This window comes from Canis lupus, chromosome 28 (genome assembly GCF_011100685.1).
Source record: "Canis lupus familiaris isolate Mischka breed German Shepherd chromosome 28, alternate assembly UU_Cfam_GSD_1.0, whole genome shotgun sequence".
Taxonomy (NCBI): domain Eukaryota; kingdom Metazoa; phylum Chordata; class Mammalia; order Carnivora; family Canidae; genus Canis; species Canis lupus.
In genome coordinates this window covers 11,668,346-11,684,399 of record NC_049249.1, presented here as the reverse complement: position 1 = coordinate 11,684,399, position 16,054 = coordinate 11,668,346, and positions in this window count along the sequence as shown.

The window sequence follows — 16,054 nt, the reverse complement described above, 5'->3', positions numbered from 1 at the left end:
AACTGGTGGGCCTCCAGACAACAGAATATTTTTGGCCCCCATAGAAATTTAAAACCACTTTCAAACATTAAGTTCCTTGTACCTTTTTGGAAAGATGAGATATTGCAATCTGGGGCTTTTTCACTGTTTAAGCATTTGCCATTAAAAACCAGCTGCTGTTTTTCTCCTTTAAAGCACACACACCAAACCACACAGGCAGGGGGTTCCCCTTTTGCTCCAGTCACTTCCATCCCACCTCCTAAACCCTGGGGATTTTATGTTTCTGGGGAGGGGCAACACACTGGAAATCTAATTCACCTCACAAACTTCAGGCAGACACAGAGAAAGCAAACATAGCCATAAAAGTGGCTCATTTATTTTGCTGTATTTAGTTGCTTCGTGGCCTTCAAGTGGCTCTCAAGTTCCTCCAGGTCACAAAAACAAGCCAGCAGCTCCAGCAGGCTGCCTAAATGCAAACACAAAGGCCCGCTTGTTTGTAGGAGATGATCTGCGAGGCTGGAATGGCATCGGCTGGTTTAGGAGGCTCCTAACTGGCCTCCCTGCCTCCAGTCCCCCTATCTCTGCCCAGGCTGCACTCCACAGGAGACCTCTCTGAAATGCCTAGCACTCCTCTTCCCAGCTTAAAATCTCACAGATGGCAGGAAAGGAGACAAACAGGCATCCCGAACCTCCTGAAGTAGTTTTGGAAAAGAAAAAAAAACAAAAACAAAAAACCACGGAAAGAATCGAACCTACATCTGCTACCATCTCTAGCTCTAATTCCCAATTTACAGGAAGCACACAGATAGAGGTACATGTTTATGTTTCATGACACCGTAGGCTCGCAACCCACAAAATCCAGATTATGGTAGACTCTACAGGACACATGACCAGGTTTCTTCCACAAAAGTTTGCAAGGGGGGGAAAAAAGAGAGATGAAAGGGGAGCCTATGAATTCAAGGACTTTAACAAGCAATCTACAAATTTTATATTAATTAAGTAAACTGGTAAATAAAAGGAAGGGGGTGGGGAGAAATGTGAACACCTGACTGGATACTTGATGATATGAAGGAAATATTGTTAGACATTTTCGATGACTTAAGGGTATTGTGGTTATGGCTTATTTTCTTTAAGAGTCTCTACCGTTTAGAGACACATACTAAATGTTTACAATCGAAACCATGTGATGTCTGAGATTCATGTCGAATTAATTCAGGAAGGTGGGCAGAGGTGGAGGTACAGCCACCACCTGGGCATTGTTGAAGGTGGGACAGAGTCTCTTACATTGTTCCCTCTACTATGGGAATGTTTGGAAAACTTCTATAATTAATAATATTTTCAAAAGGAAGCAATGTTCTGATGGGTCCCCAGGGTCTGTATCAGCAGTGATGGATCTCAATGAGACTCAAGATGAAATATCTAGTCTCCACTGGAAAAATGCATGCACACTCAGATACTTCCATACAATTTGGGAGATCACAGACCCCTGTGATGCCCCTTTCACTTCTGGCCCTCGGGTTCAAGTATATTTGCCAATGCCCTTTGTGATCTGGCCTCAGCCACCTCTCCAGCCTCTCTCTACCACCTGCCACAGGCTTTGCCCATACTCGCTCCTCTTGACCTCTACTCCTGAGGTCCCCTCTGTCTGAAGACCCTTTCCTAAGAAGGTCCCTATCAAATCTCCTCTCCTCTGGAGCTGTCCCTGATTAGCAGCTCACTCCCTGCCCTGGCCCCTGCCCCCTCCAGCAGGCTGCTTGCTCACCAGTCAAGTGTCCCGCCCTGTACTGGAAGCCTGGGCTTACAGGTTCGTTCCTGTCATGCCAGGAGCTTCCCCAGGGCCATTTCACCATTTTCTTTTCTACGCTGAGCCCAGAGCTTTGCAAAGCCAATAAACGTTGGTTAAAATGAATTCAGTGGAAAATTTAAAGCCCCAGGGTCAGGGGAGAACTAATGGGATCTCACAGCTCCAATACTATATGTCAGAGCAGAGGAAATAAAATGCTGAGCTCATTGCTAGCAGGTCTTGGTCACATTTGTTAGGTGAGGAGTCTTGCCCCAAGGTGGTCGGGGCGGAACGGGGACTTGGCCCAGTCTGGTGGCCGGCACCGCCTCAGCCCACAGGGACTCTGCCCTTGATCTCAGCTAAAAGGTGAAGCTGCCAAGAGAGCTCACGTGAGTCCCACATCTAGCGCTTCATTCTTTCCCCGAACAGCCTGGGGAGAATGTGTCTGCAGGGGGAGGAGGGAGTCCTCTTGGACAAGGGTTCATTCACCCTGCTGCTACTGAACCTGTGTGCCGGCCTGCCAGCCTGCTGCCTGCACACCCACCACCGCATGCCACCTGCCACCCTCCATCTCTCACACCTTCTCTGCTCCTGGCCTGCAGGTATATTGCAGAGTGAGGCTTCATTCACCCCTCCATGTACATTAGTGCAATCTCTCAGCTGAGGGAGGTCGGGGACTTTGCGCGTTGGACACATAGCTGAGACTCAAGGCTTCTGGAACTGCGAAAGTGGGATACTACAGAGGAACGAGTTCAGAAGGGGGCAGGCAACCAGAAGACGTGGGCAAATACTGAGTCTAGGGCAGACAGAGTGGCCAAAGCCAGGAAAGCCAGTGGACCTTGTAGGAAAGAATGTGGGGCTCAGTCAGGAGCAGACAGGGCCAACGACAAAGTCAGAAGGCCAACCCCAGGGGCTAAGCCCCCACTGGCCCTCCACGGCATCAGCCTGGCGCTTGAGATTTCTTTTAAGAGGTTTTGCCTTTCCCTTTTTCTAAAAGAAACCCCTGGGCTTGGAAAGAATGGGAGAGGGCCAAGGGAGAAGCCCCTTGACTTTTCTGAGCCTGCATTGATGTCTAAATACCGGCGTCAGGTGCAGTCTGAGCGGCTGCAAACTAAGACTCTATTTGACCTTCCAGGCACCTTGGCTTCTCTTCCTCCTCTGGGAAGGGAGGGCTGTCTTGAGTGCGGTACTGAGGTATAACCCTGGGCACCCGTTGTCTCCGGTGACCTTCCCTGTCATCCTCTGAGGCAGGTACTGTGATTCCCCTCGGAGAGTTGGGGAGACATGGCAGGGTGATCAAGTCCCTTTCCAAGGAAACTCCTTGAGCAGGGAGTGGTGCTGGGATCAGAAGCTGAGTCTGACATGCTTAGAAGCCCTGGGCCTCTTAGAAGCCCTGGGCCTAGAGGAGGAGGAGGAGGAGGAGGAGGAGGAGGAGGAGGAGGCTCCCCTGTTCCCTGCAGACCGTGCCTGTGCCTGAGTCCTTTCCGTTAGCCATGGCTGCCCCAATGGCAGCCCTGGTACAGGCGTGCAGGGGCGTGCAGGGACGTGCAGGTGTGACACAGTATGGAGTGAGAAGTGACTTTCCCGCTGTGCGGGGAGCAGGAGAGGGTGCCGGCCCCAGGGGATGAGTGTGGGCCTGGCCAGCCTTGGCTCTCTCTCCAGCTCCCCTCCCTCTGGATGCTGAGGCAGCAGCTGCCAGGAGAAAGTTCCAGAGATGGTCCTTCCTCTCCGGGGCTCCTGTGTCCCTGGGCAAGGTTTCTGATTCTAAAATCCCCTACTTCCCCTTCTGTCGGTAGCATCTTATGGGGGACCCCCAAGCTGTGTTCCAGCCTCAGGCCCGCCCACATTCTCTGACAGATCTGGAAATTGCTCTTACCACCCTCTCATTATCTCATTAGCGACGGCGGGGCTGGGACTTGCCCCGGGTGGGCCTTCAAAGCTCCCGCCCGGCGATGAAGGAAGGCGCCCGCGGGGAGAGCACAGGCCTTTCCCCCCGCCCCGCTTGTCTGCTGAACCTTAATTCTCGCTATTTGTTCTCTCGTTTCTGCTTTAATCGTAGATGTGCATACTTCCCATTTTTCCCACTTTGCTCTTTGAAGCTGTTTGTGGGCACTTCCTGAGTCTCCCGGAGCTCCTCTGTCCAGAGCGCATCCTGGGTGCGGTTCAGTTCCCTTTGCTGCGATTTTAACTGCTCGCCCGGCCGCAGTCCCAGAGCCCCGAGCTCTGCTGCTTCCTCCTCCCGGAACACGCCCCGACGGCGCGCTCAGCAACATGAACTGGCCTGGGAGGCCGCAGGGTTATCCCAGCCCATTCGGGCCCCAGCTGACCCTCCCAGCCACCCCAGGCCTATTGCACAGCGGGGGGAACAGGCTCAGAGACTCTCCCGGGCTGCTGTGCCACGTGAGCCATCGGGGTGCCTGCATTTTTTTAAATTTGTTTTTTATTGGTGTTCAATTTGCCAACATACAGAATAACACCCAGTGCTCATCCCATCAAGTGCCCCCCTCGGTGCCCGTCACCCAGTCACCCCCACCCCGCCCACCTCCCTTTCCACCACCCCTTGTTCGTTTCCCAGAGTTAGGAGCCTCTCATCTTGACCGAGTTTGCTCCTTTCCCCTCATTAGCTGCGATCAGCAGCAGCCGGAGGGTGAGATACGATCTTATTCTGGGAGGACCTAGCTGTGGACATGTGCGGATTTCTCAAACTGAATTCCAAAAACATCGTTCCGTGCCCGCCCCAAGCACCGTGTGGGTGTTTCTGCGGGTGCTCAGCAACCATCCCGGGAGAGAATTGCGACTCCTGCAAAGGCTGGGTGGTATCCGCCCTTCTTTGTCCAAGTTTCTAGGCTCCAGGCCTCTTCTGCTTTGTGGGAGACAAGGAGAGCAAAAAAATGGAGGTGGGAGCCCCTCCGTAGGCTTGTCCCCCTCCTGCGGGCCTCGTCTGGCAGCTCTCCCACATCCCCACCCCGTCTCCAAATCTGGACCTGTTTCTCTGCAGAATGCATCAACCCCTGCATTTTATAAGTTGTCCAGAGTTTATCTGTTCCTTTCTGAACATTTTAAAACACTTTATACCAGGTGTGACTTGCACACGAACGTCCTCAATAACCTCGCCCCTGCCTGTCTACCCCCTCTCCCCTCCTGGGCTCGTACAGTCCTCCCGATTGCCTTCAATTTCTGGACTTTAGCCCCAGCTCTTAACACCTTATCAACTTTAAATTCAATGGGGACCTATCAACGTTTTAATCAACGTTTTAAATTCTTCATAATTGATGCTTTCCTTCTTCATTGGAACAGGCACGGGACGTTTTCTCTTCCTTGCTGTAACAGAATCCCCTGGTCTGAGCTACCGCGTCATCTGGGCTTGTACTCACAGCTTGGCCTGTGCCCATGATCCAAAGCCTGTGGCCACCACCACCAACACCTGCCTTAGTTTACTCGAGCTGCTAGAACAAATTACCACAGAGTGGGTGGCTTAAGCAACAAACATTAATCCCTCACCACTCTGGAGGCTGGGAAGTCCAAGATCAAGATTCAGTGGCCAGTGAGGACCCGCTTCCTGGTGCATAAAAGGCCATCTTTTCACTGTATCATCACATGATGGACGGGGAGGGGGAGATCTCCGGGAGTCTCTTTTATAAGGGCACTGATTCCGTTCATGGAGGCTCCTCATGACCTAACCACTTCCCAAAGGCTCCAGGTCCAAATACCATTACACTGGGGATTAAGTTTCAACATATGCACTTGGGGGTGACCCGAACATTCAACTCTCAGCAATACCTACTATCTACACATGCTGCCCTCTGAGGCCCTCTGTGCTACCCTCTGTGGGACTGGGGAGAGTCCTGTTTACATGGTGAGATCGTCCTTCCAGCATGGGATTCTCCCTGTGTAGCCTTTCCTCTGGTCTGGGAGCCTCCCTGAGAAATCATAACACATGGAGTGTGTGTCTTGTGGACATGGGGTAGGGGTGGGGGAGCTGCCTGTAGGAGTGTTGCTGTTCCCTGCAGGATGAAGGCAAAACTCTGAGAGACAGCCTTGTGCCCTAAACCAAGGGTCATGGTGCTCACCAGCAAAAAAGGAAGACCAGGGTCGGCAAACAGAGCTCTGGAATCATAGAGCAGGGTAGTTCAGGAAATTAAATCTCAGAATCTGATTCTCACTGGGGAAAAAAAAAAAAGAAGAAAAAAGGAAACTTTGTGAGGTGATGGATGTGTTAATTAACTTGACGGGGAGATCCTTTCATAATGCATATGCATACCAAATCATCACATTGTACACTTCAATTATCTTACAATTATATTTGTCAATTATACCTCAGGAGAGCTGGGAAAAAATAAAACAAACAAACAAATAAATAATAAAACCCTATTCGTAGCTATTCCCACCCTACCTCTTTTTTACCTTTCTGGCTTGGTATTTTTTATCTTGAAATAATTCAGATTCCCAAGGAAGTTGCAAAATAGTATAAAAATATAGAAAACTTCATTTTGCAGATCTTCATTTCAAAAGATAGCACAGACCCTTACCAGTTTCCCCAAATTCTTCCGTAATTATAGCCCAATCTCAGAACCAGGAAACTGACACTGGGGCAACGTATGTCTATGGTTATGAAAAATACAGCTTCCCTTTTTGTAGGGTCCTACCAATGTTTTAGGTGCTATGCTAAGTAGGATCACCTTTACTTCCTATAATACCCTACATACCCAGCGAGAGTTTATAATTGCCTCTTGAATTATTAATTGTAATAATTAAGTCTGAAGCCCAACATGAATATGTTTCTGACTGAGTCTCTCACAGGTAGTGACAGAGAGAAAGAACTCATGCCGGGGTCTTCAGGTCTCTGTGGCGTAGCTAGCTGTGTTGTGCTGCTCCAGGCCATGGGTCAGGAGCCCCCCCTTTAGCATGTATCTGTTGAGGATAAGGCTGGGCTTTACATTTGGAACACAGAGACTGAGGAGAACATCATCCCAGCATCTGCCTTGTCTGATTTCATCACCAGAACTTGATACTCTTCAGGTGAGAGTCAGCAAACATTTAGTGTGGACAGTTTGTGGCAGAAAATAGAAAAACAACATAATTTAAGGAGAAGCCAACCCTAAATGAGAGAATGGATTCGTAAGAACACAAAATTGAGCAAGAAGAATGTTTTCTCCCCTTAGCGAGGAAGGACAAGCCTCAGCAGAGATGTGAGGCAGAGGCTTATACAGAAGAAGGGTGAGCCATGCGGCATCAGGGCTGGAAGGATATTGCCAAAGATCTCTGGGGGGCGATGGAAGAGCTGAAGCACCTGGAACAAGTGCTCAGGCAAAGGGCTATGGGTACAGGTTGTCCTGCAAATCTCAATCTTTTCCTCACCACCACAGCAGTGATGTTGTTCAGAGCAGGCTCTGGGCTATTTGCCTCAATTCCCACTTCATTCATACTCCATTCCGTAAAAGATCTTTCCACTTGCAGCATCATTTGCTCTAGAGATATCAAAACTGGATGCTGTGTTTCACTCCTACTGCTTCTAACCATACAAAACCAAGAGAACACCACGGACTGTGAGCTGTGCCGGAAGCAAGACCCTCCCAACCCATGAAAAGTGATTTGTTTTAACTCATCATGCACAGACTAATGGATTCATGTATATTGGCTAGTGTGGACTCGTAGAGCCATCACATACGGACTCCGGGATTCACATCACGTGTAGACTCATGGATTTACTCCACCGTCCCCAGGCTGTCCGCTTCAATCTTTCCTTAGCACATCTACAATGAAACTCCCTTTTCTAGAACATAAGCTCCCCAGGCCATTTGCCATCCCGGAGCCCCTCGGGGATGCCTCCTCGTGTGTGGGTTCCTCCGTGGAGCAAGCACTGAGGTGGTCGCTGTGTGGTCTCTGTTTCTCCTGTAACAATTTTTCCCTCTCACTCAGGCAGTCGCTTCGAACTACAAAGGGGGATGATGATGACGTGGGTTACAGAGAAATCTCCAATATGTTTTGCTTCTTTCTTCTTCCGGCATAATTTCTTCACCTCTGAAAGAGACGAGTTGCAGCATAGCACGCCTGATCGTGACAGCGTAGTTGAGAACGAATGAGCCCCCGTCATTTTTCCTGCAAGATGCCTTCTGTTTTGTCAAGTCTAACGCGAGGATGTCTGAGCCTCTAGCAAGCGGACTCTGGTGAGTCTCTGTGTAGTCACTCAGTGCGGCTGTTGGCAGAAAGTCACTCATTTTGAAATACCTTAAGGCTGTTTCCACTTGGCAAGCGTGATCACTGCTGCTCAGTAACGTGGTGCTTTTGGAAGTGGCTGGATGGGGCCATTCACGCAGCCATTACTTACACGTAGCCTCTTTCCCTCCCCCCTTCTTTTTTTTTTTTTTATGGCTGCAACATTTTATAGTTACATGTTAATCACATTTTCTACTTCCTTCTCCACCAAGTTCAGACCAGGCAGTGATGTGTTTAAGAGCCTCCTCTCAGCACGAAGCAGGGATGCCTGAATTCTTAGTTGACAGCAGCTTGCGGACTTGGAAGCTTTCCTTCTGTCATCCTGTAGAACGTGGGCTTGTTTGAGGTCAGGATGCGGGAAGTATCTGTGTTGGCCAGACCCGCGGGGTCCCCGGGGAGCCATACTTCAACAGCAAGAAAAATGTATAGTTCTTGCTTAGTTGCGAGTCCAGATGTGCACGCTGAAGAGACGGCACGCTGAGAAGTGTTCAAGGTGAACACTCAGGGCAGCTGCTCTTCAGAAGCAAGGCCTGTAATTTGGCACCAAGTACCCTCTCCTGCCGTTTGTCTGGAATTGACATTGCCGGTCAGGGTGCTTTGAGAAAGGCTATAAATCTCTTCTTGCCTCTGATTGGATCTAGCAAGCTGCCAACCCTCATGGGACATCGGGTAGGTTGGCTCTTCAGTGGGCTAACCCCAGCTGTCCTTCAGCCACGGGGATGGGGGGCAGCCTCAGGGAATGAATTATGGCCCCGGGGCCATGATCATTACTTGGAAATTCTGCACATGGAATTGTTACCTACGTCCGCAGGTCCCAGGAGGGCAGAACTTAAATGTTCTGGCAGATTGGCTGATTCACTTAGCTGTGACCCAGAAATTCTATGGAGAAGAACGTGCGAAGGAGTTCTTAGATGGGAATATCAGAGACCTAGTTGAGGCTGATGTTGATAGAGGATGAACACTTCTCCACCGATCCAAGAGGCAATTGATAAACCAGTGGGAACCTCAAGTTCAATGACCAGAGGAGGCAGCCTTGCTGGGGGCAGGTGGTTTATATTATGGCTGTTGTTTTTTTGGTTCCATGTGATACACCAAGAGATATTCTTAAGAGTGTCTTCTTTCAAATCTAACATCTTCTAAAGTAAAGTTTCGCTGTGTCCCAGATACCCTGCATCAGACTACTCAATCCTCATAGTACTCCTCTGCTACAGGTGTTGGGATCTACCTTTCACCAATGACTACAGTAAGGCTCAGAGAGAATAAAAAAATGTGCCCAAGGCCCCTCAGTTAGGAAGTAGCAGGACAGAGGTTCATGTCATCCCTCCTTCTTGAAGTTACTTAACCTCTGAAAAGATGTATTAATTCACTTGGTCCGCTATCACAAAACATCATAGACTGAATGGCTTAAACAACAGAAATTTGTTTCCTCGTAGTTCTGGAAAGTGGGGAATGAAATATCAAGGTACTAGCCCATTCAGTTTCTGGTGGAGGCTCTCTTCCTAGCTTGCAGATCACTACTTTCCTGCTGTGCCCTCATACCACAGAGTCAGAGACAGAGAGAACAGGATGGGGGAGAAGGGAAGAGAGAAAGCAAGAGAGAGAGAGAGAGAGAGAGAGCGCGCACACTCTGGTGTCTCTTCTTATAAGGGCACTTTAATCCTACTGGATCAGAGCCCCACTCCATGACTTAATTTAACCTCAGCCACATCCTTAGAGGTCCCATCTCCAAATACAGCCAACTGGGAGTTAGGGCTTTGCATCATGAATAGGGTGGGGGGCCACAATTCACAACAGACAGCTACCAGTTCCAACTGGGCATGAGTAGGTTGAAGGCATGCCCAAAAAGGCCCTGTATCCAGCTCGGCATGAAGCAAATGGTTATCTTGCTTACACCTGTTCTCCTTAAAGGAGAGCTGCACCTGGGTGGGACTGATGAGAGGGGTGCAAAGAACTGGGGCTACTGGGGTTGAGGGCTAGACCCAGGCCACGTGTCCCAGTGAGATGCATACGTCTGGCTGGAGAAAGGGCATGTGAATCACAGGTTACTCTTGAGAAGGGTGTGGGTGGTGTCTGAGGTTTTCCAAGAGGGACCTGGGATTTTGGATAGAAGGATTCTCAAACAAGCAAAATAGCAGAGGTCCCCTCTTCCCCCTTCTTTCCCTTTTCTCTATTATTTTTATCATTTATTGATTTTGGTCTTTGCCTCAAAAGCCCTATAGGCAGAAATAAATGGGACCAGGGAGGCCATCTTCTATCTCATCTAGTATCATGGTAACTCATTCACCTACAACACTAATGCCACAAATTCATTCAACCTCTTCTTGAATATGTCCCACCTCCTAAACCAGCCTGTTTTCAAATATCTTTAACTGACACTACCTGCACATCCTGGTTCTACCTTCTGGAGCAACACAAACGGAGTCGGCCCTTTAGAAGACATTTAAAACAAATCTTTTCTCTCTGCTTGAAATTTATGGTTCCCTTACCTGTTCTTCATGCCCAGTGTTTCTGCCCATATCTCCATCTCTGAGATGAACTGGCCAGTTCCTAAAATATATTTTATTTCTACATCAAGCAGCAAGTTCTAGAATTCATAAATCAGTATGCATTCACCAGAATTAAGCTTATTTTAACTACTCCCTCCATCACTTCCTTCTGAGCCAGGAAGCTGCCATTCATACACTCAAAAACTACTTAATGAGCATTATCTATGTGCCAAGACCACCCAAGGCATCAGGATGACAGCTGAGTAAGACAGTCAGAATCCCCACTCTCCTAGAGCTTTGAGCATAATGGAGGAGACAGGCAAACAAATAAGAATGTCAGGTAGGAAATGCCATAAAATAATATTTTCTCTTACAATCAAACTATAGTTTGCAAATCTAGTGAGCACTTATTTTGAACAAGGCGCTTGGCTAATTATGGAACAAATAATCTTGTGTGCAAGTACAGGGTTTGTTTTGTTGTATAGGTTTCATAGAGCTTTATACTTTTTGATCCTCGGAAGAATCTGGTAAAGTAAACATGATGGGCATTATTTTAAGATTTTATTTATTTATTTGAGAGAGAGAGAGACAGTGTGAGTCAGGGGGAATGCGCAGAGGGAGAGGGACAAGCAGACTTCCCGCTGAGCAGGGGGCCCCAGACAGGACTCTAGGACTTGGGGCTCACATGGGGCTCTCAAGGTGGGGCTTGATGTGGAGCTCAATCCCAGGACCCCAAGATCATGACCTGAGCCAAAGGCAAATGCTTAGCCGACTTAGCCACCCAGATGCCCCCAGGATGGACATTATTTTGATCATGAAACCCATTTTGCAAATGAGAAAACTGAGACTTATTTTTGCAGCAACACAGCCAGTGAGGGTTTCCCAAGCCAGCTCTAATTCGGGCATGAGCATGCCAGTTTTTGTCAAATGTATGCATTCATATGTTTATTTGATAGCTTTGATATATCTTGTATCTCCCCATCATCATCAGCCTTCACAGGGAGGATCTTGATGTGGGGAACCAGGGAAGAGGCTTGCTGGGAGGAAGGGACATCATCACAGAGCAGGGAGGCAGCTGTCTGAGTCAGGAAGCGCAGGGTGAGACATCTGGGGAGGTCAACCGGCCACTATTCCACAGCCAGGACTCAGGGGCAGCCCAGGAGCCCTGAGCGGGTCACTCTGCACAGCTGCAGGGAGGCAACTGAGCTGTGAGGGCTGAGGGGATGGACGAGCAGAATGAAACGTCTCCTAACAATTGAGGAGGCGGCTGCGTTTGGCAGTCTGCTAAATGAGGTGACAAAAAATGCTTCTGGCTCCCTTGCTGAGTCTCCGCCTTAGCGAGGGCGCTCAGCTCAGCTTTCCCTCCTCCTTCCACCCACTAAGAGGGGACAACTCAGAACACAACGCACCCATCTTTCTCCAGATTTCTCATTGCTAGTCTTTCAGTCTAAAAAAAAAAAACAAAAACAAAACCCACAAAACCTGCATAGGACATGTTTTGTTCACCCTCTGATTGGTTCTTTAACCATTCTGCTGTGTAACCTCTCTGAGGTCCACCTGCATATGGACCCATATCAATCCCTCATGCTTGCAAGGTGTCGTTGGGTCAGCTGGACCAGGGCCCAAACAGGGAATCTGGTGGGCACTGGGCACTGAGATGGTGCAGGGCTCTGTCAAAGACATCAGATAGGGTGACTCAACTGTTGAGTGTCTGCCTTTGGTTCAGGTCATGATCCGGGGGTCCTGGGATCTAGTCCCACATCGGGCTCCCCACAGGGAACCTGCTTCTCCCTCTGCCTATGTCTCTGCCTCCCTCTGTGTCTCTCATGAATAAATAAATAAAATCTTAAAAAAAAAAAGACATCAGATAGAACAGGGGTGGCAGGAAGTGGGCTCTGCTCAAGAAACGAGACAGGATGGAAGGAAACCCTAACTTGGGAAAGAGGGAGTGTAATGATGCTGAACACAGGAGACCAGAGGCTTTTCATCTTTTTCCACCTGTCTTGGCAGCGGGATCCTGACTCCACAGAGGGTCATCATTTCCGAAACAGCCTGCCCATCACCACAGAGAATCAAAGGTAATTCATACTTTTCGGAAGACAACAGGGCCTGGGCGCCGCTGAGTGAGCAACTCTGCCCCACTGAACAATTAGAACTCAGTTTCTACGGTGAGCAGCATGAGTTGTCCTTAGAATGACATGTGTATTGAAAGTAAAATGTAAACTAGGAGAGTAAAGAACAAAATAAAAATTTAAATCAGAAGAGCTGGATTCAGACAACCTGTGATTGGTTCGATGGTATTTGATTTGTTCTACAGTTAGGCACATGTGACTGAATCTGAGTGCATTTTTCCTAGTCTGGAACATGACAGGAATGGGTCAAATAAACCCCAAGATCCCCCCAAACTCAGACACACAGGATTCCCCTGACAAAACCATAAGACGAATGAGAAGGCAGAGGCATACTAGTAAAGAATTCTTCAAAGACACTCGAGGTTTTCAAATCTTGCTAATTCTCCTGCTCTCAGCATCACGTTCCCAGCTTACAGTGTTTCACTTAGATGAGCACCCTCATAAAATCCTCATGGGGACCACATGCCACCTCGTTTGACTGGCGAGGGTACGACTCCATGGGTGGAATTAGGTGAGTTGTCGGAGGTGACGTGCAGCTCGGGACCAGCACGGAAACTGGGCCGTCTGACCCAGACGTTCTCCTGGTTCCTTGTCTGGTCTTGAACCTGCCACAACATCTGGCTCTGTTCTCCACTCCTTCATCTGTTCCTCATCTCTTGAACTCCTACCTTGATCCCAGCCTGTGGCTCATATTCATCCCCTGCCCCCATGGAGGACTGGACTTATGCTCCTCTTACCACTGCTGGGCTCCCTTCCCCACCACAAACCATCTTCGGCCTTGGGTTGCATTTGTTTTTATTAATCCAGGCAACACTCAGCTCAGACCTCGACTTACTCTGGTGTAAGACGGCGTGACCGGCATCTGCGAGAAAGGAGTTCAAAGATACCGCACAAAAGAATCAGGCACATAAACCAAGAGGGTCTTTTTGCCACATCTCTGAACAGGAAAATCAATTCCACAAATATTTATTGAGCACTTACTCTGCGTGAGGCATGGTCTGTATATTAAAAAGAAAAATGGTATGGCCTTGAGGTGGTGGAAAAAATAAAAACATGGTTCAACCAATTTGTAAATGTCGGAGAGACTACAGGGAACAAGGTAGGCTCCATAAAGCGCGTGTCCAATCAGACTAATATCTCTATTTATTCCAAAATAAGAATAATGACATCTCAAAGGATGTGTCATCCCTCTGGACAGCAGTATGACTTCTATTCCAGAAACCAAACAATGAGCTACATCAAGAAGCAGCGCTGTGCCTGAGGGAATGAACCAGGCAATGAGGAGGCCACCCAGGGGGGCAGCTGCAGGCAGGCACACGCCCAAGCGCAGTCCCCAGGGAGGTGGCTGCCAGGGGTGAAGACAAAGCTGAGCTGGGAAAACTCGTGCTGTTTGCTTCTCCTTTGGTCCCATTTCCAGGAGATTTTTCCTCTTTTTATTTAATGGCTGTGTCTCTATGTGCATCCTATGTGTTTCTTTTTTTTTTTTTTTTTTCAGAAGGACCATTGTCCAGAACTTCTTGGCATGTGAAACTCAGAGATTAACTCAAAGCTTCTAGGGATGTACTTAACCGATTGAGGTTGGAGATAGAAATGAAAGAAAGCAGACTGAGGCAAAGCCCCTAGGAGACTCCCCCGCCTCAGCAGTCAGGCTCCAGAAAATGTGCCTTCTGGGGCATCACATGAAGTCACAGAACTGCAAAGACCTGTGACACTGAAGTCCCTCACACCACTTCCAGAGAGGTCACCCAGCCTCAGCTCAAAAATCAGCACTGGTCACCATTACCTGTGCTGGCTGACCAGCAGGTGGTGGGGATGCTGTGCTGATTAGCACGCTCTATCTCAAAGTTCATTTCCAAAATGACTTCTAATCCATGATTATGGCTTCTGCCTCTTGGGGCCATAATGAACAAGCATAATTTCTCAAATTTTCAATGTCTGGGAATCTAATGCAAGATTAAGAGCTTCTAGCATAGGGACCAAATTAATCATTTGAGATCCTTTTGCAATCCTTTTGCAATTATGAAAGAAATACAGCTCCCTGTATAAAATTCAAACCATATAGTCAAGACATTCAGGTCTCCCTTCACCTCTTTCCCTACGACACCTGGCATGAATAATTTGGCAGGTACATCCAGACCTTTTATTATGCATTTCCATTCATCAGGGGTATGATTTCCACTTTTAAAAAACTCTGTTTTAAAAAAATAAAATAAAATAAAAATTAAAAAACTCTGTTTAGCTGCAGGAAGGAGGCAGGAGCAAAAACAGGAAGTCCACTAAATCGAGGTGAAAAAATACTGGCCGCCTAGGCAAACATGGTGCAGGGAGGTAAAGTCAAGTGGGCAGATGCAATGTATTTTGGGTAGGTAGAACCAGTAAATAATTGTTCAGTGACTCACTGAACCAATGCTTGAGGTGATCTTCCTTTTCCGGTGCTCCACTTTTGTCTACCTTCTCCCTGGCAACAGTCAGAAAACAAAGAGCTTTAAAAATACATCCAAGCTTCCCTCACCTGCCATCTAAACACCGTCCCTGGATAGCAAAGAAAACGATAGCATAGGGAGCTGCGTCTGCTAGCTGCAGAGGAAACTTTTCCTTTCAAATCTCTATTTCTAAACACTGAGCACTTACTACAAAGTGACCCTCCAACATGCACATATATTTAGCTCCTGACGATTTCCAACCCAAGGCCGGATATTTGGGAAAATAACCAACTCATGCCACCTTTTGAATTGCCCCAGATTTATTCCTGGGGTGTAAGCCTATTTGCAGATTTCTTTTCTCTTCCCACTTGTTTTTAAGCTGCTGAGTCGTCCCTATACATAGTCAGGGAAGAGGCTGGCTTTGCCCCGAAAATAGCTACTTAGAGAAACAGAGCAATTTGGAATAAGCAAAAATAGCTCTTTGCGGTAAACTGGAGTGTCTCATTTTTGATATTGATTTCAGTGCCCTCTTGAGTGTGGTTTTCTAGAATCGCAGGTGGAGGCAGGTCTTGACACCACCCTTGTTTATTTCCTGGAGCACACAACACACGGTGGCCCTCTGGTCACTCCTGTTTAGAATGTGAAAGTAAGAGAGCAGACTTATTTTCACGTGTGGTCACAAAACCTGTAGGTGCCACAGTCATGATGGTACACAGATGTCTTACAATGTATTTCAGACACCATAGAACATCCCATTTTTTTCTACAAAATGTGATTCCTTCCACTAGGTGCTGCCTGAATTCCTTTTCCTTCACTTTAGTGCTCACTGCCTGAGTGACTTTTGGAAATTAGTGGCATTACTTCAGATCAGTGGTTTTCAACCTGCCACACCTCAGACCTCTGAACCATTGCAAATGGGGTCTGGGCACATGTCATGTGAACAGGCAAGGTTTGAGCCCTTTCAGTCCTACTGCTTTGGAACCATCTGTATGTGCCTGCTACTAGGACACAGGGAACATCTGAGTAATCAAAATG